Source organism: Pristiophorus japonicus, unplaced genomic scaffold (assembly GCF_044704955.1).
Source record: "Pristiophorus japonicus isolate sPriJap1 unplaced genomic scaffold, sPriJap1.hap1 HAP1_SCAFFOLD_30, whole genome shotgun sequence".
In the NCBI taxonomy this organism is placed as follows: domain Eukaryota; kingdom Metazoa; phylum Chordata; class Chondrichthyes; family Pristiophoridae; genus Pristiophorus; species Pristiophorus japonicus.
In genome coordinates, this window is record NW_027252779.1 from 11,187,063 (window position 1) to 11,214,479 (window position 27,417).

A 27,417-nucleotide genomic window follows, 5' to 3' on the forward strand; every position below is an offset into this window, starting at 1 on the left:
TCAGCAATTCAATTCCACATGTTGATTTAATGTTCTGCTGAAGTGTTCATAAAGAAACAAAGCTTGCACAACAGGCTCGATCTCACCGTCTTGAAGACACAGTGAAATATACTGGAGAGTTTATAACTGTTTGAGACTTAACAATACTGATGTTGAATATCGGTTAGATCAATCACTCCATGAATTCACTGCTGGGAAATTCAGAGCTTGTAAATTGCCTGTGAACGCTAAACATAGACACACAGTGAGCCAATGTGCAATATAGGAGGGGCCCAGGCCAAATGAATGCTCGGGATAAGTTATCAGTGGCCATGGCCCAGGCATTCACTGATTCCAGTCTTGCAGACGTTGCTAAGTTTAAAATGCTGAATATTTCCACACTGGCAATGCATTGACAGATGGTAAGCTAGAGTGATGTGCCGCAAAAATGTACACGGAAGGCTAAAGTTAGCCATGATTGGCAACATTTACGGTGTCAATCAGCACCAGTTGAGCGAGAGCGAGATCTCCTCATTTACTGCTGACTTTGAAACGGAAGGCACAGAAGTGTGTGCTGTATCACTACAACGAATGATGCGCTGCTGATGGTTGGGGCAGCAAGAGTGCAGTGAGCTGTGAATTTGTTCAGGAACAGCCTTGCAGGTCAAACGGCCGAAAATACAATGTTCCCTGACCGGGAATCGAACCCGGGCCGCAGCGGTGAAAGCGCCGAAACCTAACCACTAAACCACCAGGGAAGCTGCTACACATTTGCTTGCCAACAAGCAGACCAACACAGTCTTTCCTGCTTGCTCCTTCCAAAGTCTCACCACTTTCGCGCCAGGTAAAACTGTTCGTAGCAAATGGCATTTTTTGTGGAGAACACCAAAGATATGTCCGCGCATCCGCAGCATCACGTGCGGGTAGGCATCCACTGAAATCTATTTCATTCTGTCCTTTTCTCGGGATTTTTCACTCTCGGTGCCGAGTGAACATTTCATTTAGTGTTTTTGTCCTGAACTGCAGTCTTTTGCCCATCTCCAGGCGACAGAACCGTTCTGGCTGTCTGTTCCTACTTTTGAGCATTTACGGGAACAGGCCTCCGGTTCATCGTTTATCAGCAAACCAAGAAACAGAAATAAACAGAAAGATGTGCCTCTCCACCCCGTCGGCAAGTAGCAATGACTGTTATTCCAAATAATTCCCAACCCTTGTGATTCTGTGTGGATTTGTTTCATTATAAAGATTTGATTTTCAACGTGACTAAAAACCGAATAAAAATTATGAAAAACACTGGAATGGCCCGTACGGGGATCGAACCCGCGACCTTGGCGTTATTAGCACCACGCTCTAACCAACTGAGCTAACCGGCCACAAGTTGTGTTAACGTTGCGTGAAAGCTCACTCTGCGGGGATTGTGTTTCCAACTCACACTGGATGACAGATTTACTGCATAAACATTGAACGCATCACATCGCTTAAACATTGTTCACTGTTCATCTACAACACTGCGCAGAGTGTAAATAGAACGTAACAGAACGTAACAGCTTAATCTAAAAACAATTCATGTTGAAAATTATTATCACGCAACCGCTGAACAGCCCACTGTCCCGATATAAAATCAGCCACTACCCTTAGAATGAAGGGAACGCGAAATAACCAAAAATTGCTGAAACACGGGATTGAGCCATGAACCATCTGGATCTTCAGTCAAACGCCTTCCCAACTGAACTATTTCGGTCTGACAGTGAACGAAGCAAAGTTTTCTCACACCTTTTTGAAAGAAAACCTGAACCCGGAAGGAATTGCCCCACCCACTCTGTCCTCGTTTCGGGGCAATGGGTCCAAAACACATCTCAGAGCTCAGGTTGTGTCAATGTAAAGTATAATGATACCGAAAATCTTAATGCTCATGTTCCGTTATCAGTGCCCACGATCCAGGCAATGGTCTTGTACACGTTGCTAAGTTCAAAATGTGTATTTTTTCGCACTGGCAATGAATTAACTGATATCTGTGCTGTGATCAACTAGGTTACTTAGGGTGATGTCGTGCAAGAACGTAATGGAAGCCTAATTATAACGGTGATTGTTGTCACACTGCAGTTAAATGTTGGCAAATTTACAGTGTCAATCAGCAATTCAATTCCACATGTTGATTTAATGTTCTGCTGAAGTGTTCATAAAGAAACAAAGCTTGCACAACAGGCTCGATCTCACCGTCTTGAAGACACAGTGAAATATACTGGAGAGTTTATAACTGTTTGAGACTTAACAATACTGATGTTGAATATCGGTTAGATCAATCACTCCATGAATTCACTGCTGGGAAATTCAGAGCTTGTAAATTGCCTGTGAACGCTAAACATAGACACACAGTGAGCCAATGTGCAATATAGGAGGGGCCCAGGCCAAATGAATGCTCGGGATAAGTTATCAGTGGCCATGGCCCAGGCATTCACTGATTCCAGTCTTGCAGACGTTGCTAAGTTTAAAATGCTGAATATTTCCACACTGGCAATGCATTGACAGATGGTAAGCTAGAGTGATGTGCCGCAAAAATGTACACGGAAGGCTAAAGTTAGCCATGATTGGCAACATTTACGGTGTCAATCAGCACCAGTTGAGCGAGAGCGAGATCTCCTCATTTACTGCTGACTTTGAAACGGAAGGCACAGAAGTGTGTGCTGTATCACTACAACGAATGATGCGCTGCTGATGGTTGGGGCAGCAAGAGTGCAGTGAGCTGTGAATTTGTTCAGGAACAGCCTTGCAGGTCAAACGGCCGAAAATACAATGTTCCCTGACCGGGAATCGAACCCGGGCCGCAGCGGTGAAAGCGCCGAAACCTAACCACTAAACCACCAGGGAAGCTGCTACACATTTGCTTGCCAACAAGCAGACCAACACAGTCTTTCCTGCTTGCTCCTTCCAAAGTCTCACCACTTTCGCGCCAGGTAAAACTGTTCGTAGCAAATGGCATTTTTTGTGGAGAACACCAAAGATATGTCCGCGCATCCGCAGCATCACGTGCGGGTAGGCATCCACTGAAATCTATTTCATTCTGTCCTTTTCTCGGGATTTTTCACTCTCGGTGCCGAGTGAACATTTCATTTAGTGTTTTTGTCCTGAACTGCAGTCTTTTGCCCATCTCCAGGCGACAGAACCGTTCTGGCTGTCTGTTCCTACTTTTGAGCATTTACGGGAACAGGCCTCCGGTTCATCGTTTATCAGCAAACCAAGAAACAGAAATAAACAGAAAGATGTGCCTCTCCACCCCGTCGGCAAGTAGCAATGACTGTTATTCCAAATAATTCCCAACCCTTGTGATTCTGTGTGGATTTGTTTCATTATAAAGATTTGATTTTCAACGTGACTAAAAACCGAATAAAAATTATGAAAAACACTGGAATGGCCCGTACGGGGATCGAACCCGCGACCTTGGCGTTATTAGCACCACGCTCTAACCAACTGAGCTAACCGGCCACAAGTTGTGTTAACGTTGCGTGAAAGCTCACTCTGCGGGGATTGTGTTTCCAACTCACACTGGATGACAGATTTACTGCATAAACATTGAACGCATCACATCGCTTAAACATTGTTCACTGTTCATCTACAACACTGCGCAGAGTGTAAATAGAACGTAAAAGAACGTAACAGCTTAATCTAAAAACAATTCATGTTGAAAATTATTATCACGCAACCGCTGAACAGCCCACTGTCCCGATATAAAATCAGCCACTACCCTTAGAATGAAGGGAACGCGAAATAACCAAAAATTGCTGAAACACGGGATTGAGCCATGAACCATCTGGATCTTCAGTCAAACGCCTTCCCAACTGAACTATTTCGGTCTGACAGTGAACGAAGCAAAGTTTTCTCACACCTTTTTGAAAGAAAACCTGAACCCGGAAGGAATTGCCCCACCCACTCTGTCCTCGTTTCGGGGCAATGGGTCCAAAACACATCTCAGAGCTCAGGTTGTGTCAATGTAAAGTATAATGATACCGAAAATCTTAATGCTCATGTTCCGTTATCAGTGCCCACGATCCAGGCAATGGTCTTGTACACGTTGCTAAGTTCAAAATGTGTATTTTTTCGCACTGGCAATGAATTAACTGATATCTGTGCTGTGATCAACTAGGTTACTTAGGGTGATGTCGTGCAAGAACGTAATGGAAGCCTAATTATAACGGTGATTGTTGTCACACTGCAGTTAAATGTTGGCAAATTTACAGTGTCAATCAGCAATTCAATTCCACATGTTGATTTAATGTTCTGCTGAAGTGTTCATAAAGAAACAAAGCTTGCACAACAGGCTCGATCTCACCGTCTTGAAGACACAGTGAAATATACTGGAGAGTTTATAACTGTTTGAGACTTAACAATACTGATGTTGAATATCGGTTAGATCAATCACTCCATGAATTCACTGCTGGGAAATTCAGAGCTTGTAAATTGCCTGTGAACGCTAAACATAGACACACAGTGAGCCAATGTGCAATATAGGAGGGGCCCAGGCCAAATGAATGCTCGGGATAAGTTATCAGTGGCCATGGCCCAGGCATTCACTGATTCCAGTCTTGCAGACGTTGCTAAGTTTAAAATGCTGAATATTTCCACACTGGCAATGCATTGACAGATGGTAAGCTAGAGTGATGTGCCGCAAAAATGTACACGGAAGGCTAAAGTTAGCCATGATTGGCAACATTTACGGTGTCAATCAGCACCAGTTGAGCGAGAGCGAGATCTCCTCATTTACTGCTGACTTTGAAACGGAAGGCACAGAAGTGTGTGCTGTATCACTACAACGAATGATGCGCTGCTGATGGTTGGGGCAGCAAGAGTGCAGTGAGCTGTGAATTTGTTCAGGAACAGCCTTGCAGGTCAAACGGCCGAAAATACAATGTTCCCTGACCGGGAATCGAACCCGGGCCGCAGCGGTGAAAGCGCCAAAACCTAACCACTAAACCACCAGGGAAGCTGCTACACATTTGCTTGCCAACAAGCAGACCAACACAGTCTTTCCTGCTTGCTCCTTCCAAAGTCTCACCACTTTCGCGCCAGGTAAAACTGTTCGGAGCAAATGGCATTTTTTGTGGAGAACACCAAAGATATGTCCGCGCATCCGCAGCATCACGTGCGGGTAGGCATCCACTGAAATCTATTTCATTCTGTCCTTTTCTCGGGATTTTTCACTCTCGGTGCCGGGTGAACATTTCATTTAGTGTTTTTGTCCTGAACTGCAGTCTTTTGCCCATCTCCAGGCGACAGAACCGTTCTGGCTGTCTGTTCCTACTTTTGAGCATTTACGGGAACAGGCCTCCGGTTCATCGTTTATCAGCAAACCAAGAAACAGAAATAAACAGAAAGATGTGCCTCTCCACCCCGTCGGCAAGTAGCAATGAGTGCTATTCCAAATAATTCCCAACCCTTGTGATTCTGTGTGGATTTGTTTCATTATAAAGATTTGATTTTCAACGTGACTAAAAACCGAATAAAAATTATGAAAAACACTGGAATGGCCCGTACGGGGATCGAACCCGCGACCTTGGCGTTATTAGCACCACGCTCTAACCAACTGAGCTAACCGGCCACAAGTTGTGTTAACGTTGCGTGAAAGCTCACTCTGCGGGGATTGTGTTTCCAACTCACACTGGATGACAGATTTACTGCATAAACATTGAACGCATCACATCGCTTAAACATTGTTCACTGTTCATCTACAACACTGCGCAGAGTCTAAATAGAACGTAACAGAACGTAACAGCTTAATCTAAAAACAATTCATGTTGGAAATTATTATCACGCAACCGCTGAACAGCCCACTGTCCCGATATAAAATCAGCCACTACCCTTAGAATGAAGGGAACGCGAAATAACCAAAAATTGCTGAAACACGGGATTGAGCCATGAACCATCTGGATCTTCAGTCAAACGCCTTCCCAACTGAACTATTTCGGTCTGACAGTGAACGAAGCAAAGTTTTCTCACACCTTTTTGAAAGAAAACCTGACCCCGGAAGGAATTGCCCCACCCACTCTGTCCTCGTTTCGGGGCAATGGGTCCAAAACACATCTCAGAGCTCAGGTTGTGTCAATGTAAAGTATAATGATACCGAAAATCTTAATGCTCATGTTCCGTTATCAGTGCCCACGATCCAGGCAACGGTCTTGTACACGTTGCTAAGTTCAAAATGTGTATTCTTTCGCACTGGCAATGAATTAACTGATATCTGTGCTGTGATCAACTAGGTTACTTAGGGTGATGTCGTGCAAGAACGTAATGGAAGCCTAATTATAACGGTGATTGTTGTCACACTGCAGTTAAATGTTGGCAAATTTACAGTGTCAATCAGCAATTCAATTCCACATGTTGATTTAATGTTCTGCTGAAGTGTTCATAAAGAAACAAAGCTTGCACAACAGGCTCGATCTCACCGTCTTGAAGACACAGTGAAATATACTGGAGAGTTTATAACTGTTTGAGACTTAACAATACTGATGTTGAATATCGGTTAGATCAATCACTCCATGAATTCACTGCTGGGAAATTCAGAGCTTGTAAATTGCCTGTGAACGCTAAACATAGACACACAGTGAGCCAATGTGCAATATAGGAGGGGCCCAGGCCAAATGAATGCTCGGGATAAGTTATCAGTGGCCATGGCCCAGGCATTCACTGATTCCAGTCTTGCAGACGTTGCTAAGTTTAAAATGCTGAATATTTCCACACTGGCAATGCATTGACAGATGGTAAGCTAGAGTGATGTGCCGCAAAAATGTACACGGAAGGCTAAAGTTAGCCATGATTGGCAACATTTACGGTGTCAATCAGCACCAGTTGAGCGAGAGCGAGATCTCCTCATTTACTGCTGACTTTGAAACGGAAGGCACAGAAGTGTGTGCTGTATCACTACAACGAATGATGCGCTGCTGATGGTTGGGGCAGCAAGAGTGCAGTGAGCTGTGAATTTGTTCAGGAACAGCCTTGCAGGTCAAACGGCCGAAAATACAATGTTCCCTGACCGGGAATCGAACCCGGGCCGCAGCGGTGAAAGCGCCGAAACCTAACCACTAAACCACCAGGGAAGCTGCTACACATTTGCTTGCCAACAAGCAGACCAACACAGTCTTTCCTGCTTGCTCCTTCCAAAGTCTCACCACTTTCGCGCCAGGTAAAACTGTTCGGAGCAAATGGCATTTTTTGTGGAGAACACCAAAGATATGTCCGCGCATCCGCAGCATCACGTGCGGGTAGGCATCCACTGAAATCTATTTCATTCTGTCCTTTTCTCGGGATTTTTCACTCTCGGTGCCGGGTGAACATTTCATTTAGTGTTTTTGTCCTGAACTGCAGTCTTTTGCCCATCTCCAGGCGACAGAACCGTTCTGGCTGTCTGTTCCTACTTTTGAGCATTTACGGGAACAGGCCTCCGGTTCATCGTTTATCAGCAAACCAAGAAACAGAAATAAACAGAAAGATGTGCCTCTCCACCCCGTCGGCAAGTAGCAATGAGTGCTATTCCAAATAATTCCCAACCCTTGTGATTCTGTGTGGATTTGTTTCATTATAAAGATTTGATTTTCAACGTGACTAAAAACCGAATAAAAATTATGAAAAACACTGGAATGGCCCGTACGGGGATCGAACCCGCGACCTTGGCGTTATTAGCACCACGCTCTAACCAACTGAGCTAACCGGCCACAAGTTGTGTTAACGTTGCGTGAAAGCTCACTCTGCGGGGATTGTGTTTCCAACTCACACTGGATGACAGATTTACTGCATAAACATTGAACGCATCACATCGCTTAAACATTGTTCACTGTTCATCTACAACACTGCGCAGAGTCTAAATAGAACGTAACAGAACGTAACAGCTTAATCTAAAAACAATTCATGTTGGAAATTATTATCACGCAACCGCTGAACAGCCCACTGTCCCGATATAAAATCAGCCACTACCCTTAGAATGAAGGGAACGCGAAATAACCAAAAATTGCTGAAACACGGGATTGAGCCATGAACCATCTGGATCTTCAGTCAAACGCCTTCCCAACTGAACTATTTCGGTCTGACAGTGAACGAAGCAAAGTTTTCTCACAACTTTTTGAAAGAAAACCTGACCCCGGAAGGAATTGCCCCACCCACTCTGTCCTCGTTTCGGGGCAATGGGTCCAAAACACATCTCAGAGCTCAGGTTGTGTCAATGTAAAGTATAATGATACCGAAAATCTTAATGCTCATGTTCCGTTATCAGTGCCCACGATCCAGGCAACGGTCTTGTACACGTTGCTAAGTTCAAAATGTGTATTCTTTCGCACTGGCAATGAATTAACTGATATCTGTGCTGTGATCAACTAGGTTACTTAGGGTGATGTCGTGCAAGAACGTAATGGAAGCCTAATTATAACGGTGATTGTTGTCACACTGCAGTTAAATGTTGGCAAATTTACAGTGTCAATCAGCAATTCAATTCCACATGTTGATTTAATGTTCTGCTGAGGTGTTCATAAAGAAACAAAGCTTGCACAACAGGCTCGATCTCACCGTCTTGAAGACACAGTGAAATATACTGGAGAGTTTATAACTGTTTGAGACTTAACAATACTGATGTTGAATATCGGTTAGATCAATCACTCCATGAATTCACTGCTGGGAAATTCAGAGCTTGTAAATTGCCTGTGAACGCTAAACATAGACACACAGTGAGCCAATGTGCAATATAGGAGGGGCCCAGGCCAAATGAATGCTCGGGATAAGTTATCAGTGGCCATGGCCCAGGCATTCACTGATTCCAGTCTTGCAGACGTTGCTAAGTTTAAAATGCTGAATATTTCCACACTGGCAATGCATTGACAGATGGTAAGCTAGAGTGATGTGCCGCAAAAATGTACACGGAAGGCTAAAGTTAGCCATGATTGGCAACATTTACGGTGTCAATCAGCACCAGTTGAGCGAGAGCGAGATCTCCTCATTTACTGCTGACTTTGAAACGGAAGGCACAGAAGTGTGTGCTGTATCACTACAACGAATGATGCGCTGCTGATGGTTGGGGCAGCAAGAGTGCAGTGAGCTGTGAATTTGTTCAGGAACAGCCTTGCAGGTCAAACGGCCGAAAATACAATGTTCCCTGACCGGGAATCGAACCCGGGCCACAGCGGTGAAAGCGCCGAAACCTAACCACTAAACCACCAGGGAAGCTGCTACACATTTGCTTGCCAACAAGCAGACCAACACAGTCTTTCCTGCTTGCTCCTTCCAAAGTCTCACCACTTTCGCGCCAGGTAAAACTGTTCGGAGCAAATGGCATTTTTTGTGGAGAACACCAAAGATATGTCCGCGCATCCGCAGCATCACGTGCGGGTAGGCATCCACTGAAATCTATTTCATTCTGTCCTTTTCTCGGGATTTTTCACTCTCGGTGCCGGGTGAACATTTCATTTAGTGTTTTTGTCCTGAACTGCAGTCTTTTGCCCATCTCCAGGCGACAGAACCGTTCTGGCTGTCTGTTCCTACTTTTGAGCATTTACGGGAACAGGCCTCCGGTTCATCGTTTATCAGCAAACCAAGAAACAGAAATAAACAGAAAGATGTGCCTCTCCACCCCGTCGGCAAGTAGCAATGACTGTTATTCCAAATAATTCCCAACCCTTGTGATTCTGTGTGGATTTATTTCATTATAAAGATTTGATTTTCAACGTGACTAAAAACCGAATAAAAATTATGAAAAACACTGGAATGGCCCGTACGGGGATCGAACCCGCGACCTTGGCGTTATTAGCACCACGCTCTAACCAACTGAGCTAACCGGCCACAAGTTGTGTTAACGTTGCGTGAAAGCTCACTCTGCGGGGATTGTGTTTCCAACTCACACTGGATGACAGATTTACTGCATAAACATTGAACGCATCACATCGCTTAAACATTGTTCACTGTTCATCTACAACACTGCGCAGAGTGTAAATAGAACGTAACAGAACGTAACAGCTTAATCTAAAAACAATTCATGTAGAAAATTATTATCACGACACCGCTGAACAGCCCACTGTCCCGATATAAAATCAGCCACTACCCTTAGAATGAAGGGAACGCGAAATAACCAAAAATTGCTGAAACACGGGATTGAGCCATGAACCATCTGGATCTTCAGTCAAACGCCTTCCCAACTGAACTATTTCGGTCTGACAGTGAACGAAGCAAAGTTTTCTCACACCTTTTTGAAAGAAAACCTGAACCCGGAAGGAATTGCCCCACCCACTCTGTCCTCGTTTCGGGGCAATGGGTCCAAAACACATCTCAGAGCTCAGGTTGTGTCAATGTAAAGTATAATGATACCGAAAATCTTAATGCTCATGTTCCGTTATCAGTGCCCACGATCCAGGCAATGGTCTTGTACACGTTGCTAAGTTTAAAATGTGTATTTTTTCGCACTGGCAATGAATTAACTGATATCTGTGCTGTGATCAACTAGGTTACTTAGGGTGATGTCGTGCAAGAACGTAATGGAAGCCTAATTATAACGGTGATTGTTGTCACACTGCAGTTAAATGTTGGCAAATTTACAGTGTCAATCAGCAATTCAATTCCACATGTTGATTTAATGTTCTGCTGAAGTGTTCATAAAGAAACAAAGCTTGCACAACAGGCTCGATCTCACCGTCTTGAAGACACAGTGAAATATACTGGAGAGTTTATAACTGTTTGAGACTTAACAATACTGATGTTGAATATCGGTTAGATCAATCACTCCATGAATTCACTGCTGGGAAATTCAGAGCTTGTAAATTGCCTGTGAACGCTAAACATAGACACACAGTGAGCCAATGTGCAATATAGCAGGGGCCCAGGCCAAATGAATGCTCGGGATAAATTATCAGTGGCCATGGCCCAGGCATTCACTGATTCCAGTCTTGCAGACGTTGCTAAGTTTAAAATGCTGAATATTTCCACACTGGCAATGCATTGACAGATGGTAAGCTAGAGTGATGTGCCGCAAAAATGTACACGGAAGGCTAAAGTTAGCCATGATTGGCAACATTTACGGTGTCAATCAGCACCAGTTGAGCGAGAGCGAGATCTCCTCATTTACTGCTGACTTTGAAACGGAAGGCACAGAAGTGTGTGCTGTATCACTACAACGAATGATGCGCTGCTGATGGTTGGGGCAGCAAGAGTGCAGTGAGCTGTGAATTTGTTCAGGAACAGCCTTGCAGGTCAAACGGCCGAAAATACAATGTTCCCTGACCGGGAATCGAACCCGGGCCGCAGCGGTGAAAGCGCCGAAACCTAACCACTAAACCACCAGGGAAGCTGCTACACCTTTGCTTGCCAACAAGCAGACCAACACAGTCTTTCCTGCTTGCTCCTTCCAAAGTCTCACCACTTTCGCGCCAGGTAAAACTGTTCGTAGCAAATGGCATTTTTTGTGGAGAACACCAAAGATATGTCCGCGCATCCGCAGCATCACGTGCGGGTAGGCATCCACTGAAATCTATTTCATTCTGTCCTTTTCTCGGGATTTTTCACTCTCGATGCCGGGTGAACATTTCATTTAGTGTTTTTGTCCTGAACTGCAGTCTTTTGCCCATCTCCAGGCGACAGAACCGTTCTGGCTGTCTGTTCCTACTTTTGAGCATTTACGGGAACAGGCCTCCGGTTCATCGTTTATCAGCAAACCAAGAAACAGAAATAAACAGAAAGATGTGCCTCTCCACCCCGTCGGCAAGTAGCAATGAGTGTTATTCCAAATAATTCCCAACCCTTGTGATTCTGTGTGGATTTGTTTCATTATAAAGATTTGATTTTCAACGTGACTAAAAACCGAATAAAAATTATGAAAAACGCTGGAATGGCCCGTACGGGGATCGAACCCGCGACCTTGGCGTTATTAGCACCACGCTCTAACCACCTGAGCTAACCGGCCACAAGTTGTGTTAACGTTGCGTGAAAGCTCACTCTGCTGGGATTGTGTTTCCAACTCACACTGGATGACAGATTTACTGCATAAACATTGAACGCATCACATCGCTTAAACATTGTTCACTGTTCATCTACAACACTGCGCAGAGTCTAAATAGAACGTAACAGAACGTAACAGCTTAATCTAAAAACAATTCATGTTGGAAATTATTATCACGCAACCGCTGAACAGCCCACTGTCCCGATATAAAATCAGCCACTACCCTTAGAATGAAGGGAACGCGAAATAACCAAAAATTGCTGAAACACGGGATTGAGCCATGAACCATCTGGATCTTCAGTCAAACGCCTTCCCAACTGAACTATTTCGGTCTGACAGTGAACGAAGCAAAGTTTTCTCACACCTTTTTGAAAGAAAACCTGACCCCGGAAGGAATTGCCCCACCCACTCTGTCCTCGTTTCGGGTCAATGGGTCCAAAACACATCTCAGAGCTCAGGTTGTGTCAATGTAAAGTATAATGATACCGAAAATCTTAATGCTCATGTTCCGTTATCAGTGCCCACGATCCAGGCAACGGTCTTGTACACGTTGCTAAGTTCAAAATGTGTATTTTTTCGCACTGGCAATGAATTAACTGATATCTGTGCTGTGATCAACTAGGTTACTTAGGGTGATGTCGTGCAAGAACGTAATGGAAGCCTAATTATTACGGTGATTGTTGTCACACTGCAGTTAAATGTTGGCAAATTTACAGTGTCAATCAGCAATTCAATTCCACATGTTGATTTAATGTTCTGCTGAAGTGTTCATAAAGAAACAAAGCTTGCACAACAGGCTCGATCTCACCGTCTTGAAGACACAGTGAAATATACTGGAGAGTTTATAACTGTTTGAGACTTAACAATACTGATGTTGAATATCGGTTAGATCAATCACTCCATGAATTCACTGCTGGGAAATTCAGAGCTTGTAAATTGCCTGTGAACGCTAAACATAGACACACAGTGAGCCAATGTGCAATATAGGAGGGGCCCAGGCCAAATGAATGCTCGGGATAAGTTATCAGTGGCCATGGCCCAGGCATTCACTGATTCCAGTCTTGCAGACGTTGCTAAGTTTAAAATGCTGAATATTTCCACACTGGCAATGCATTGACAGATGGTAAGCTAGAGTGATGTGCCGCAAAAATGTACACGGAAGGCTAAAGTTAGCCATGATTGGCAACATTTACGGTGTCAATCAGCACCAGTTGAGCGAGAGCGAGATCTCCTCATTTACTGCTGACTTTGAAACGGAAGGCACAGAAGTGTGTGCTGTATCACTACAACGAATGATGCGCTGCTGATGGTTGGGGCAGCAAGAGTGCAGTGAGCTGTGAATTTGTTCAGGAACAGCCTTGCAGGTCAAACGGCCGAAAATACAATGTTCCCTGACCGGGAATCGAACCCGGGCCGCAGCGGTGAAAGCGCCGAAACCTAACCACTAAACCACCAGGGAAGCTGCTACACATTTGCTTGCCAACAAGCAGACCAACACAGTCTTTCCTGCTTGCTCCTTCCAAAGTCTCACCACTTTCGCGCCAGGTAAAACTGTTCGTAGCAAATGGCATTTTTTGTGGAGAACACCAAAGATATGTCCGCGCATCCGCAGCATCACGTGCGGGTAGGCATCCACTGAAATCTATTTCATTCTGTCCTTTTCTCGGGATTTTTCACTCTCGGTGCCGAGTGAACATTTCATTTAGTGTTTTTGTCCTGAACTGCAGTCTTTTGCCCATCTCCAGGCGACAGAACCGTTCTGGCTGTCTGTTCCTACTTTTGAGCATTTACGGGAACAGGCCTCCGGTTCATCGTTTATCAGCAAACCAAGAAACAGAAATAAACAGAAAGATGTGCCTCTCCACCCCGTCGGCAAGTAGCAATGACTGTTATTCCAAATAATTCCCAACCCTTGTGATTCTGTGTGGATTTGTTTCATTATAAAGATTTGATTTTCAACGTGACTAAAAACCGAATAAAAATTATGAAAAACACTGGAATGGCCCGTACGGGGATCGAACCCGCGACCTTGGCGTTATTAGCACCACGCTCTAACCAACTGAGCTAACCGGCCACAAGTTGTGTTAACGTTGCGTGAAAGCTCACTCTGCGGGGATTGTGTTTCCAACTCACACTGGATGACAGATTTACTGCATAAACATTGAACGCATCACATCGCTTAAACATTGTTCACTGTTCATCTACAACACTGCGCAGAGTGTAAATAGAACGTAACAGAACGTAACAGCTTAATCTAAAAACAATTCATGTTGAAAATTATTATCACGCAACCGCTGAACAGCCCACTGTCCCGATATAAAATCAGCCACTACCCTTAGAATGAAGGGAACGCGAAATAACCAAAAATTGCTGAAACACGGGATTGAGCCATGAACCATCTGGATCTTCAGTCAAACGCCTTCCCAACTGAACTATTTCGGTCTGACAGTGAACGAAGCAAAGTTTTCTCACACCTTTTTGAAAGAAAACCTGAACCCGGAAGGAATTGCCCCACCCACTCTGTCCTCGTTTCGGGGCAATGGGTCCAAAACACATCTCAGAGCTCAGGTTGTGTCAATGTAAAGTATAATGATACCGAAAATCTTAATGCTCATGTTCCGTTATCAGTGCCCACGATCCAGGCAATGGTCTTGTACACGTTGCTAAGTTCAAAATGTGTATTTTTTCGCACTGGCAATGAATTAACTGATATCTGTGCTGTGATCAACTAGGTTACTTAGGGTGATGTCGTGCAAGAACGTAATGGAAGCCTAATTATAACGGTGATTGTTGTCACACTGCAGTTAAATGTTGGCAAATTTACAGTGTCAATCAGCAATTCAATTCCACATGTTGATTTAATGTTCTGCTGAAGTGTTCATAAAGAAACAAAGCTTGCACAACAGGCTCGATCTCACCGTCTTGAAGACACAGTGAAATATACTGGAGAGTTTATAACTGTTTGAGACTTAACAATACTGATGTTGAATATCGGTTAGATCAATCACTCCATGAATTCACTGCTGGGAAATTCAGAGCTTGTAAATTGCCTGTGAACGCTAAACATAGACACACAGTGAGCCAATGTGCAATATAGGAGGGGCCCAGGCCAAATGAATGCTCGGGATAAGTTATCAGTGGCCATGGCCCAGGCATTCACTGATTCCAGTCTTGCAGACGTTGCTAAGTTTAAAATGCTGAATATTTCCACACTGGCAATGCATTGACAGATGGTAAGCTAGAGTGATGTGCCGCAAAAATGTACACGGAAGGCTAAAGTTAGCCATGATTGGCAACATTTACGGTGTCAATCAGCACCAGTTGAGCGAGAGCGAGATCTCCTCATTTACTGCTGACTTTGAAACGGAAGGCACAGAAGTGTGTGCTGTATCACTACAACGAATGATGCGCTGCTGATGGTTGGGGCAGCAAGAGTGCAGTGAGCTGTGAATTTGTTCAGGAACAGCCTTGCAGGTCAAACGGCCGAAAATACAATGTTCCCTGACCGGGAATCGAACCCGGGCCGCAGCGGTGAAAGCGCCGAAACCTAACCACTAAACCACCAGGGAAGCTGCTACACATTTGCTTGCCAACAAGCAGACCAACACAGTCTTTCCTGCTTGCTCCTTCCAAAGTCTCACCACTTTCGCGCCAGGTAAAACTGTTCGTAGCAAATGGCATTTTTTGTGGAGAACACCAAAGATATGTCCGCGCATCCGCAGCATCACGTGCGGGTAGGCATCCACTGAAATCTATTTCATTCTGTCCTTTTCTCGGGATTTTTCACTCTCGGTGCCGAGTGAACATTTCATTTAGTGTTTTTGTCCTGAACTGCAGTCTTTTGCCCATCTCCAGGCGACAGAACCGTTCTGGCTGTCTGTTCCTACTTTTGAGCATTTACGGGAACAGGCCTCCGGTTCATCGTTTATCAGCAAACCAAGAAACAGAAATAAACAGAAAGATGTGCCTCTCCACCCCGTCGGCAAGTAGCAATGACTGTTATTCCAAATAATTCCCAACCCTTGTGATTCTGTGTGGATTTGTTTCATTATAAAGATTTGATTTTCAACGTGACTAAAAACCGAATAAAAATTATGAAAAACACTGGAATGGCCCGTACGGGGATCGAACCCGCGACCTTGGCGTTATTAGCACCACGCTCTAACCAACTGAGCTAACCGGCCACAAGTTGTGTTAACGTTGCGTGAAAGCTCACTCTGCGGGGATTGTGTTTCCAACTCACACTGGATGACAGATTTACTGCATAAACATTGAACGCATCACATCGCTTAAACATTGTTCACTGTTCATCTACAACACTGCGCAGAGTGTAAATAGAACGTAACAGAACGTAACAGCTTAATCTAAAAACAATTCATGTTGAAAATTATTATCACGCAACCGCTGAACAGCCCACTGTCCCGATATAAAATCAGCCACTACCCTTAGAATGAAGGGAACGCGAAATAACCAAAAATTGCTGAAACACGGGATTGAGCCATGAACCATCTGGATCTTCAGTCAAACGCCTTCCCAACTGAACTATTTCGGTCTGACAGTGAACGAAGCAAAGTTTTCTCACACCTTTTTGAAAGAAAACCTGAACCCGGAAGGAATTGCCCCACCCACTCTGTCCTCGTTTCGGGGCAATGGGTCCAAAACACATCTCAGAGCTCAGGTTGTGTCAATGTAAAGTATAATGATACCGAAAATCTTAATGCTCATGTTCCGTTATCAGTGCCCACGATCCAGGCAATGGTCTTGTACACGTTGCTAAGTTCAAAATGTGTATTTTTTCGCACTGGCAATGAATTAACTGATATCTGTGCTGTGATCAACTAGGTTACTTAGGGTGATGTCGTGCAAGAACGTAATGGAAGCCTAATTATAACGGTGATTGTTGTCACACTGCAGTTAAATGTTGGCAAATTTACAGTGTCAATCAGCAATTCAATTCCACATGTTGATTTAATGTTCTGCTGAAGTGTTCATAAAGAAACAAAGCTTGCACAACAGGCTCGATCTCACCGTCTTGAAGACACAGTGAAATATACTGGAGAGTTTATAACTGTTTGAGACTTAACAATACTGATGTTGAATATCGGTTAGATCAATCACTCCATGAATTCACTGCTGGGAAATTCAGAGCTTGTAAATTGCCTGTGAACGCTAAACATAGACACACAGTGAGCCAATGTGCAATATAGGAGGGGCCCAGGCCAAATGAATGCTCGGGATAAGTTATCAGTGGCCATGGCCCAGGCATTCACTGATTCCAGTCTTGCAGACGTTGCTAAGTTTAAAATGCTGAATATTTCCACACTGGCAATGCATTGACAGATGGTAAGCTAGAGTGATGTGCCGCAAAAATGTACACGGAAGGCTAAAGTTAGCCATGATTGGCAACATTTACGGTGTCAATCAGCACCAGTTGAGCGAGAGCGAGATCTCCTCATTTACTGCTGACTTTGAAACGGAAGGCACAGAAGTGTGTGCTGTATCACTACAACGAATGATGCGCTGCTGATGGTTGGGGCAGCAAGAGTGCAGTGAGCTGTGAATTTGTTCAGGAACAGCCTTGCAGGTCAAACGGCCGAAAATACAATGTTCCCTGACCGGGAATCGAACCCGGGCCGCAGCGGTGAAAGCGCCAAAACCTAACCACTAAACCACCAGGGAAGCTGCTACACATTTGCTTGCCAACAAGCAGACCAACACAGTCTTTCCTGCTTGCTCCTTCCAAAGTCTCACCACTTTCGCGCCAGGTAAAACTGTTCGGAGCAAATGGCATTTTTTGTGGAGAACACCAAAGATATGTCCGCGCATCCGCAGCATCACGTGCGGGTAGGCATCCACTGAAATCTATTTCATTCTGTCCTTTTCTCGGGATTTTTCACTCTCGGTGCCGGGTGAACATTTCATTTAGTGTTTTTGTCCTGAACTGCAGTCTTTTGCCCATCTCCAGGCGACAGAACCGTTCTGGCTGTCTGTTCCTACTTTTGAGCATTTACGGGAACAGGCCTCCGGTTCATCGTTTATCAGCAAACCAAGAAACAGAAATAAACAGAAAGATGTGCCTCTCCACCCCGTCGGCAAGTAGCAATGAGTGCTATTCCAAATAATTCCCAACCCTTGTGATTCTGTGTGGATTTGTTTCATTATAAAGATTTGATTTTCAACGTGACTAAAAACCGAATAAAAATTATGAAAAACACTGGAATGGCCCGTACGGGGATCGAACCCGCGACCTTGGCGTTATTAGCACCACGCTCTAACCAACTGAGCTAACCGGCCACAAGTTGTGTTAACGTTGCGTGAAAGCTCACTCTGCGGGGATTGTGTTTCCAACTCACACTGGATGACAGATTTACTGCATAAACATTGAACGCATCACATCGCTTAAACATTGTTCACTGTTCATCTACAACACTGCGCAGAGTCTAAATAGAACGTAACAGAACGTAACAGCTTAATCTAAAAACAATTCATGTTGGAAATTATTATCACGCAACCGCTGAACAGCCCACTGTCCCGATATAAAATCAGCCACTACCCTTAGAATGAAGGGAACGCGAAATAACCAAAAATTGCTGAAACACGGGATTGAGCCATGAACCATCTGGATCTTCAGTCAAACGCCTTCCCAACTGAACTATTTCGGTCTGACAGTGAACGAAGCAAAGTTTTCTCACACCTTTTTGAAAGAAAACCTGACCCCGGAAGGAATTGCCCCACCCACTCTGTCCTCGTTTCGGGGCAATGGGTCCAAAACACATCTCAGAGCTCAGGTTGTGTCAATGTAAAGTATAATGATACCGAAAATCTTAATGCTCATGTTCCGTTATCAGTGCCCACGATCCAGGCAACGGTCTTGTACACGTTGCTAAGTTCAAAATGTGTATTCTTTCGCACTGGCAATGAATTAACTGATATCTGTGCTGTGATCAACTAGGTTACTTAGGGTGATGTCGTGCAAGAACGTAATGGAAGCCTAATTATAACGGTGATTGTTGTCACACTGCAGTTAAATGTTGGCAAATTTACAGTGTCAATCAGCAATTCAATTCCACATGTTGATTTAATGTTCTGCTGAAGTGTTCATAAAGAAACAAAGCTTGCACAACAGGCTCGATCTCACCGTCTTGAAGACACAGTGAAATATACTGGAGAGTTTATAACTGTTTGAGACTTAACAATACTGATGTTGAATATCGGTTAGATCAATCACTCCATGAATTCACTGCTGGGAAATTCAGAGCTTGTAAATTGCCTGTGAACGCTAAACATAGACACACAGTGAGCCAATGTGCAATATAGGAGGGGCCCAGGCCAAATGAATGCTCGGGATAAGTTATCAGTGGCCATGGCCCAGGCATTCACTGATTCCAGTCTTGCAGACGTTGCTAAGTTTAAAATGCTGAATATTTCCACACTGGCAATGCATTGACAGATGGTAAGCTAGAGTGATGTGCCGCAAAAATGTACACGGAAGGCTAAAGTTAGCCATGATTGGCAACATTTACGGTGTCAATCAGCACCAGTTGAGCGAGAGCGAGATCTCCTCATTTACTGCTGACTTTGAAACGGAAGGCACAGAAGTGTGTGCTGTATCACTACAACGAATGATGCGCTGCTGATGGTTGGGGCAGCAAGAGTGCAGTGAGCTGTGAATTTGTTCAGGAACAGCCTTGCAGGTCAAACGGCCGAAAATACAATGTTCCCTGACCGGGAATCGAACCCGGGCCGCAGCGGTGAAAGCGCCGAAACCTAACCACTAAACCACCAGGGAAGCTGCTACACATTTGCTTGCCAACAAGCAGACCAACACAGTCTTTCCTGCTTGCTCCTTCCAAAGTCTCACCACTTTCGCGCCAGGTAAAACTGTTCGGAGCAAATGGCATTTTTTGTGGAGAACACCAAAGATATGTCCGCGCATCCGCAGCATCACGTGCGGGTAGGCATCCACTGAAATCTATTTCATTCTGTCCTTTTCTCGGGATTTTTCACTCTCGGTGCCGGGTGAACATTTCATTTAGTGTTTTTGTCCTGAACTGCAGTCTTTTGCCCATCTCCAGGCGACAGAACCGTTCTGGCTGTCTGTTCCTACTTTTGAGCATTTACGGGAACAGGCCTCCGGTTCATCGTTTATCAGCAAACCAAGAAACAGAAATAAACAGAAAGATGTGCCTCTCCACCCCGTCGGCAAGTAGCAATGAGTGCTATTCCAAATAATTCCCAACCCTTGTGATTCTGTGTGGATTTGTTTCATTATAAAGATTTGATTTTCAACGTGACTAAAAACCGAATAAAAATTATGAAAAACACTGGAATGGCCCGTACGGGGATCGAACCCGCGACCTTGGCGTTATTAGCACCACGCTCTAACCAACTGAGCTAACCGGCCACAAGTTGTGTTAACGTTGCGTGAAAGCTCACTCTGCGGGGATTGTGTTTCCAACTCACACTGGATGACAGATTTACTGCATAAACATTGAACGCATCACATCGCTTAAACATTGTTCACTGTTCATCTACAACACTGCGCAGAGTCTAAATAGAACGTAACAGAACGTAACAGCTTAATCTAAAAACAATTCATGTTGGAAATTATTATCACGCAACCGCTGAACAGCCCACTGTCCCGATATAAAATCAGCCACTACCCTTAGAATGAAGGGAACGCGAAATAACCAAAAATTGCTGAAACACGGGATTGAGCCATGAACCATCTGGATCTTCAGTCAAACGCCTTCCCAACTGAACTATTTCGGTCTGACAGTGAACGAAGCAAAGTTTTCTCACAACTTTTTGAAAGAAAACCTGACCCCGGAAGGAATTGCCCCACCCACTCTGTCCTCGTTTCGGGGCAATGGGTCCAAAACACATCTCAGAGCTCAGGTTGTGTCAATGTAAAGTATAATGATACCGAAAATCTTAATGCTCATGTTCCGTTATCAGTGCCCACGATCCAGGCAACGGTCTTGTACACGTTGCTAAGTTCAAAATGTGTATTCTTTCGCACTGGCAATGAATTAACTGATATCTGTGCTGTGATCAACTAGGTTACTTAGGGTGATGTCGTGCAAGAACGTAATGGAAGCCTAATTATAACGGTGATTGTTGTCACACTGCAGTTAAATGTTGGCAAATTTACAGTGTCAATCAGCAATTCAATTCCACATGTTGATTTAATGTTCTGCTGAGGTGTTCATAAAGAAACAAAGCTTGCACAACAGGCTCGATCTCACCGTCTTGAAGACACAGTGAAATATACTGGAGAGTTTATAACTGTTTGAGACTTAACAATACTGATGTTGAATATCGGTTAGATCAATCACTCCATGAATTCACTGCTGGGAAATTCAGAGCTTGTAAATTGCCTGTGAACGCTAAACATAGACACACAGTGAGCCAATGTGCAATATAGGAGGGGCCCAGGCCAAATGAATGCTCGGGATAAGTTATCAGTGGCCATGGCCCAGGCATTCACTGATTCCAGTCTTGCAGACGTTGCTAAGTTTAAAATGCTGAATATTTCCACACTGGCAATGCATTGACAGATGGTAAGCTAGAGTGATGTGCCGCAAAAATGTACACGGAAGGCTAAAGTTAGCCATGATTGGCAACATTTACGGTGTCAATCAGCACCAGTTGAGCGAGAGCGAGATCTCCTCATTTACTGCTGACTTTGAAACGGAAGGCACAGAAGTGTGTGCTGTATCACTACAACGAATGATGCGCTGCTGATGGTTGGGGCAGCAAGAGTGCAGTGAGCTGTGAATTTGTTCAGGAACAGCCTTGCAGGTCAAACGGCCGAAAATACAATGTTCCCTGACCGGGAATCGAACCCGGGCCACAGCGGTGAAAGCGCCGAAACCTAACCACTAAACCACCAGGGAAGCTGCTACACATTTGCTTGCCAACAAGCAGACCAACACAGTCTTTCCTGCTTGCTCCTTCCAAAGTCTCACCACTTTCGCGCCAGGTAAAACTGTTCGGAGCAAATGGCATTTTTTGTGGAGAACACCAAAGATATGTCCGCGCATCCGCAGCATCACGTGCGGGTAGGCATCCACTGAAATCTATTTCATTCTGTCCTTTTCTCGGGATTTTTCACTCTCGGTGCCGGGTGAACATTTCATTTAGTGTTTTTGTCCTGAACTGCAGTCTTTTGCCCATCTCCAGGCGACAGAACCGTTCTGGCTGTCTGTTCCTACTTTTGAGCATTTACGGGAACAGGCCTCCGGTTCATCGTTTATCAGCAAACCAAGAAACAGAAATAAACAGAAAGATGTGCCTCTCCACCCCGTCGGCAAGTAGCAATGACTGTTATTCCAAATAATTCCCAACCCTTGTGATTCTGTGTGGATTTATTTCATTATAAAGATTTGATTTTCAACGTGACTAAAAACCGAATAAAAATTATGAAAAACACTGGAATGGCCCGTACGGGGATCGAACCCGCGACCTTGGCGTTATTAGCACCACGCTCTAACCAACTGAGCTAACCGGCCACAAGTTGTGTTAACGTTGCGTGAAAGCTCACTCTGCGGGGATTGTGTTTCCAACTCACACTGGATGACAGATTTACTGCATAAACATTGAACGCATCACATCGCTTAAACATTGTTCACTGTTCATCTACAACACTGCGCAGAGTGTAAATAGAACGTAACAGAACGTAACAGCTTAATCTAAAAACAATTCATGTAGAAAATTATTATCACGACACCGCTGAACAGCCCACTGTCCCGATATAAAATCAGCCACTACCCTTAGAATGAAGGGAACGCGAAATAACCAAAAATTGCTGAAACACGGGATTGAGCCATGAACCATCTGGATCTTCAGTCAAACGCCTTCCCAACTGAACTATTTCGGTCTGACAGTGAACGAAGCAAAGTTTTCTCACACCTTTTTGAAAGAAAACCTGAACCCGGAAGGAATTGCCCCACCCACTCTGTCCTCGTTTCGGGGCAATGGGTCCAAAACACATCTCAGAGCTCAGGTTGTGTCAATGTAAAGTATAATGATACCGAAAATCTTAATGCTCATTTTCCGTTATCAGTGCCCACGATCCAGGCAATGGTCTTGTACACGTTGCTAAGTTTAAAATGTGTATTTTTTCGCACTGGCAATGAATTAACTGATATCTGTGCTGTGATCAACTAGGTTACTTAGGGTGATGTCGTGCAAGAACGTAATGGAAGCCTAATTATAACGGTGATTGTTGTCACACTGCAGTTAAATGTTGGCAAATTTACAGTGTCAATCAGCAATTCAATTCCACATGTTGATTTAATGTTCTGCTGAAGTGTTCATAAAGAAACAAAGCTTGCACAACAGGCTCGATCTCACCGTCTTGAAGACACAGTGAAATATACTGGAGAGTTTATAACTGTTTGAGACTTAACAATACTGATGTTGAATATCGGTTAGATCAATCACTCCATGAATTCACTGCTGGGAAATTCAGAGCTTGTAAATTGCCTGTGAACGCTAAACATAGACACACAGTGAGCCAATGTGCAATATAGGAGGGGCCCAGGCCAAATGAATGCTCGGGATAAGTTATCAGTGGCCATGGCCCAGGCATTCACTGATTCCAGTCTTGCAGACGTTGCTAAGTTTAAAATGCTGAATATTTCCACACTGGCAATGCATTGACAGATGGTAAGCTAGAGTGATGTGCCGCAAAAATGTATACGGAAGGCTAAAGTTAGCCATGATTGGCAACATTTACGGTGTCAATCAGCACCAGTTGAGCGAGAGCGAGATCTCCTCATTTACTGCTGACTTTGAAACGGAAGGCACAGAAGTGTGTGCTGTATCACTACAACGAATGATGCGCTGCTGATGGTTGGGGCAGCAAGAGTGCAGTGAGCTGTGAATTTGTTCAGGAACAGCCTTGCAGGTCAAACGGCCGAAAATACAATGTTCCCTGACCGGGAATCGAACCCGGGCCGCAGCGGTGAAAGCGCCGAAACCTAACCACTAAACCACCAGGGAAGCTGCTACACATTTGCTTGCCAACAAGCAGACCAACACAGTCTTTCCTGCTTGCTCCTTCCAAAGTCTCACCACTTTCGCGCCAGGTAAAACTGTTCGTAGCAAATGGCATTTTTTGTGGAGAACACCAAAGATATGTCCGCGCATCCGCAGCATCACGTGCGGGTAGGCATCCACTGAAATCTATTTCATTCTGTCCTTTTCTCGGGATTTTTCACTCTCGGTGCCGGGTGAACATTTCATTTAGTGTTTTTGTCCTGAACTGCAGTCTTTTGCCCATCTCCAGGCGACAGAACCGTTCTGGCTGTCTGTTCCTACTTTTGAGCATTTACGGGAACAGGCCTCCGGTTCATCGTTTATCAGCAAACCAAGAAACAGAAATAAACAGAAAGATGTGCCTCTCCACCCCGTCGGCAAGTAGCAATGACTGTTATTCCAAATAATTCCCAACCCTTGTGATTCTGTGTGGATTTATTTCATTATAAAGATTTGATTTTCAACGTGACTAAAAACCGAATAAAAATTATGAAAAACACTGGAATGGCCCGTACGGGGATCGAACCCGCGACCTTGGCGTTATTAGCACCACGCTCTAACCAACTGAGCTAACCGGCCACAAGTTGTGTTAACGTTGCGTGAAAGCTCACTCTGCGGGGATTGTGTTTCCAACTCACACTGGATGACAGATTTACTGCATAAACATTGAACGCATCACATCGCTTAAACATTGTTCACTGTTCATCTACAACACTGCGCAGAGTCTAAATAGAACGTAACAGAACGTAACAGCTTAATCTAAAAACAATTCATGTTGGAAATTATTATCACGCAACCGCTGAACAGCCCACTGTCCCGATATAAAATCAGCCACTACCCTTAGAATGAAGGGAACGCGAAATAACCAAAAATTGCTGAAACACGGGATTGAGCCATGAACCATCTGGATCTTCAGTCAAACGCCTTCCCAACTGAACTATTTCGGTCTGACAGTGAACGAAGCAAAGTTTTCTCACACCTTTTTGAAAGAAAACCTGACCCCGGAAGGAATTGCCCCACCCACTCTGTCCTCGTTTCGGGGCAATGGGTCCAAAACACATCTCAGAGCTCAGGTTGTGTCAATGTAAAGTATAATGATACCGAAAATCTTAATGCTCATGTTCCGTTATCAGTGCCCACGATCCAGGCAACGGTCTTGTACACGTTGCTAAGTTCAAAATGTGTATTCTTTCGCACTGGCAATGAATTAACTGATATCTGTGCTGTGATCAACTAGGTTACTTAGGGTGATGTCGTGCAAGAACGTAATGGAAGCCTAATTATAACGGTGATTGTTGTCACACTGCAGTTAAATGTTGGCAAATTTACAGTGTCAATCAGCAATTCAATTCCACATGTTGATTTAATGTTCTGCTGAAGTGTTCATAAAGAAACAAAGCTTGCACAACAGGCTCGATCTCACCGTCTTGAAGACACAGTGAAATATACTGGAGAGTTTATAACTGTTTGAGACTTAACAATACTGATGTTGAATATCGGTTAGATCAATCACTCCATGAATTCACTGCTGGGAAATTCAGAGCTTGTAAATTGCCTGTGAACGCTAAACATAGACACACAGTGAGCCAATGTGCAATATAGGAGGGGCCCAGGCCAAATGAATGCTCGGGATAAGTTATCAGTGGCCATGGCCCAGGCATTCACTGATTCCAGTCTTGCAGACGTTGCTAAGTTTAAAATGCTGAATATTTCCACACTGGCAATGCATTGACAGATGGTAAGCTAGAGTGATGTGCCGCAAAAATGTACACGGAAGGCTAAAGTTAGCCATGATTGGCAACATTTACGGTGTCAATCAGCACCAGTTGAGCGAGAGCGAGATCTCCTCATTTACTGCTGACTTTGAAACGGAAGGCACAGAAGTGTGTGCTGTATCACTACAACGAATGATGCGCTGCTGATGGTTGGGGCAGCAAGAGTGCAGTGAGCTGTGAATTTGTTCAGGAACAGCCTTGCAGGTCAAACGGCCGAAAATACAATGTTCCCTGACCGGGAATCGAACCCGGGCCGCAGCGGTGAAAGCGCCGAAACCTAACCACTAAACCACCAGGGAAGCTGCTACACATTTGCTTGCCAACAAGCAGACCAACACAGTCTTTCCTGCTTGCTCCTTCCAAAGTCTCACCACTTTCGCGCCAGGTAAAACTGTTCGGAGCAAATGGCATTTTTTGTGGAGAACACCAAAGATATGTCCGCGCATCCGCAGCATCACGTGCGGGTAGGCATCCACTGAAATCTATTTCATTCTGTCCTTTTCTCGGGATTTTTCACTCTCGGTGCCGGGTGAACATTTCATTTAGTGTTTTTGTCCTGAACTGCAGTCTTTTGCCCATCTCCAGGCGACAGAACCGTTCTGGCTGTCTGTTCCTACTTTTGAGCATTTACGGGAACAGGCCTCCGGTTCATCGTTTATCAGCAAACCAAGAAACAGAAATAAACAGAAAGATGTGCCTCTCCACCCCGTCGGCAAGTAGCAATGAGTGCTATTCCAAATAATTCCCAACCCTTGTGATTCTGTGTGGATTTGTTTCATTATAAAGATTTGATTTTCAACGTGACTAAAAACCGAATAAAAATTATGAAAAACACTGGAATGGCCCGTACGGGGATCGAACCCGCGACCTTGGCGTTATTAGCACCACGCTCTAACCAACTGAGCTAACCGGCCACAAGTTGTGTTAACGTTGCGTGAAAGCTCACTCTGCGGGGATTGTGTTTCCAACTCACACTGGATGACAGATTTACTGCATAAACATTGAACGCATCACATCGCTTAAACATTGTTCACTGTTCATCTACAACACTGCGCAGAGTCTAAATAGAACGTAACAGAACGTAACAGCTTAATCTAAAAACAATTCATGTTGGAAATTATTATCACGCAACCGCTGAACAGCCCACTGTCCCGATATAAAATCAGCCACTACCCTTAGAATGAAGGGAACGCGAAATAACCAAAAATTGCTGAAACACGGGATTGAGCCATGAACCATCTGGATCTTCAGTCAAACGCCTTCCCAACTGAACTATTTCGGTCTGACAGTGAACGAAGCAAAGTTTTCTCACAACTTTTTGAAAGAAAACCTGACCCCGGAAGGAATTGCCCCACCCACTCTGTCCTCGTTTCGGGGCAATGGGTCCAAAACACATCTCAGAGCTCAGGTTGTGTCAATGTAAAGTATAATGATACCGAAAATCTTAATGCTCATGTTCCGTTATCAGTGCCCACGATCCAGGCAACGGTCTTGTACACGTTGCTAAGTTCAAAATGTGTATTCTTTCGCACTGGCAATGAATTAACTGATATCTGTGCTGTGATCAACTAGGTTACTTAGGGTGATGTCGTGCAAGAACGTAATGGAAGCCTAATTATAACGGTGATTGTTGTCACACTGCAGTTAAATGTTGGCAAA

At 44.4% G+C, this 27,417-nt stretch overlaps 24 non-coding genes across 24 annotated transcripts; all 24 read right to left on the reverse strand.

The window, feature by feature from the left end:
* Positions 1-665: 665 nt before the first annotated feature.
* trnae-uuc (transfer RNA glutamic acid (anticodon UUC)) lies at positions 666-737 on the reverse strand. The gene has a single exon. It is a non-coding gene; the product is annotated as a tRNA-Glu (tRNA).
* A 541-nt stretch (positions 738-1,278) lies between these two features.
* trnai-aau (transfer RNA isoleucine (anticodon AAU)) lies at positions 1,279-1,352 on the reverse strand. Its single transcript has one exon. It is a non-coding gene; the product is annotated as a tRNA-Ile (tRNA).
* A 1,423-nt stretch (positions 1,353-2,775) lies between these two features.
* trnae-uuc (transfer RNA glutamic acid (anticodon UUC)) lies at positions 2,776-2,847 on the reverse strand. The gene has a single exon. It is a non-coding gene; the product is annotated as a tRNA-Glu (tRNA).
* Positions 2,848-3,388: 541 nt separating this feature from the next.
* trnai-aau (transfer RNA isoleucine (anticodon AAU)) lies at positions 3,389-3,462 on the reverse strand. Its single transcript has one exon. It is a non-coding gene; the product is annotated as a tRNA-Ile (tRNA).
* Positions 3,463-5,498: 2,036 nt separating this feature from the next.
* trnai-aau (transfer RNA isoleucine (anticodon AAU)) lies at positions 5,499-5,572 on the reverse strand. The gene has a single exon. It is a non-coding gene; the product is annotated as a tRNA-Ile (tRNA).
* Positions 5,573-6,995: 1,423 nt separating this feature from the next.
* On the reverse strand, positions 6,996-7,067 carry trnae-uuc (transfer RNA glutamic acid (anticodon UUC)). The gene has a single exon. It is a non-coding gene; the product is annotated as a tRNA-Glu (tRNA).
* Positions 7,068-7,608: 541 nt separating this feature from the next.
* trnai-aau (transfer RNA isoleucine (anticodon AAU)) lies at positions 7,609-7,682 on the reverse strand. The gene has a single exon. It is a non-coding gene; the product is annotated as a tRNA-Ile (tRNA).
* Positions 7,683-9,105: 1,423 nt separating this feature from the next.
* trnae-uuc (transfer RNA glutamic acid (anticodon UUC)) lies at positions 9,106-9,177 on the reverse strand. Its single transcript has one exon. It is a non-coding gene; the product is annotated as a tRNA-Glu (tRNA).
* Positions 9,178-9,718: 541 nt separating this feature from the next.
* On the reverse strand, positions 9,719-9,792 carry trnai-aau (transfer RNA isoleucine (anticodon AAU)). Its single transcript has one exon. It is a non-coding gene; the product is annotated as a tRNA-Ile (tRNA).
* Positions 9,793-11,215: 1,423 nt separating this feature from the next.
* On the reverse strand, positions 11,216-11,287 carry trnae-uuc (transfer RNA glutamic acid (anticodon UUC)). The gene has a single exon. It is a non-coding gene; the product is annotated as a tRNA-Glu (tRNA).
* A 541-nt stretch (positions 11,288-11,828) lies between these two features.
* On the reverse strand, positions 11,829-11,902 carry trnai-aau (transfer RNA isoleucine (anticodon AAU)). Its single transcript has one exon. It is a non-coding gene; the product is annotated as a tRNA-Ile (tRNA).
* Positions 11,903-13,325: 1,423 nt separating this feature from the next.
* Positions 13,326-13,397, reverse strand: trnae-uuc (transfer RNA glutamic acid (anticodon UUC)). The gene has a single exon. It is a non-coding gene; the product is annotated as a tRNA-Glu (tRNA).
* Positions 13,398-13,938: 541 nt separating this feature from the next.
* Positions 13,939-14,012, reverse strand: trnai-aau (transfer RNA isoleucine (anticodon AAU)). Its single transcript has one exon. It is a non-coding gene; the product is annotated as a tRNA-Ile (tRNA).
* A 1,423-nt stretch (positions 14,013-15,435) lies between these two features.
* Positions 15,436-15,507, reverse strand: trnae-uuc (transfer RNA glutamic acid (anticodon UUC)). Its single transcript has one exon. It is a non-coding gene; the product is annotated as a tRNA-Glu (tRNA).
* A 541-nt stretch (positions 15,508-16,048) lies between these two features.
* Positions 16,049-16,122, reverse strand: trnai-aau (transfer RNA isoleucine (anticodon AAU)). The gene has a single exon. It is a non-coding gene; the product is annotated as a tRNA-Ile (tRNA).
* A 2,036-nt stretch (positions 16,123-18,158) lies between these two features.
* Positions 18,159-18,232, reverse strand: trnai-aau (transfer RNA isoleucine (anticodon AAU)). The gene has a single exon. It is a non-coding gene; the product is annotated as a tRNA-Ile (tRNA).
* Positions 18,233-19,655: 1,423 nt separating this feature from the next.
* Positions 19,656-19,727, reverse strand: trnae-uuc (transfer RNA glutamic acid (anticodon UUC)). The gene has a single exon. It is a non-coding gene; the product is annotated as a tRNA-Glu (tRNA).
* Positions 19,728-20,268: 541 nt separating this feature from the next.
* trnai-aau (transfer RNA isoleucine (anticodon AAU)) lies at positions 20,269-20,342 on the reverse strand. The gene has a single exon. It is a non-coding gene; the product is annotated as a tRNA-Ile (tRNA).
* Positions 20,343-21,765: 1,423 nt separating this feature from the next.
* On the reverse strand, positions 21,766-21,837 carry trnae-uuc (transfer RNA glutamic acid (anticodon UUC)). Its single transcript has one exon. It is a non-coding gene; the product is annotated as a tRNA-Glu (tRNA).
* A 541-nt stretch (positions 21,838-22,378) lies between these two features.
* trnai-aau (transfer RNA isoleucine (anticodon AAU)) lies at positions 22,379-22,452 on the reverse strand. The gene has a single exon. It is a non-coding gene; the product is annotated as a tRNA-Ile (tRNA).
* A 1,423-nt stretch (positions 22,453-23,875) lies between these two features.
* Positions 23,876-23,947, reverse strand: trnae-uuc (transfer RNA glutamic acid (anticodon UUC)). Its single transcript has one exon. It is a non-coding gene; the product is annotated as a tRNA-Glu (tRNA).
* Positions 23,948-24,488: 541 nt separating this feature from the next.
* On the reverse strand, positions 24,489-24,562 carry trnai-aau (transfer RNA isoleucine (anticodon AAU)). Its single transcript has one exon. It is a non-coding gene; the product is annotated as a tRNA-Ile (tRNA).
* A 1,423-nt stretch (positions 24,563-25,985) lies between these two features.
* trnae-uuc (transfer RNA glutamic acid (anticodon UUC)) lies at positions 25,986-26,057 on the reverse strand. Its single transcript has one exon. It is a non-coding gene; the product is annotated as a tRNA-Glu (tRNA).
* Positions 26,058-26,598: 541 nt separating this feature from the next.
* Positions 26,599-26,672, reverse strand: trnai-aau (transfer RNA isoleucine (anticodon AAU)). The gene has a single exon. It is a non-coding gene; the product is annotated as a tRNA-Ile (tRNA).
* Between the last annotated feature and the right edge of the window lie 745 nt (positions 26,673-27,417).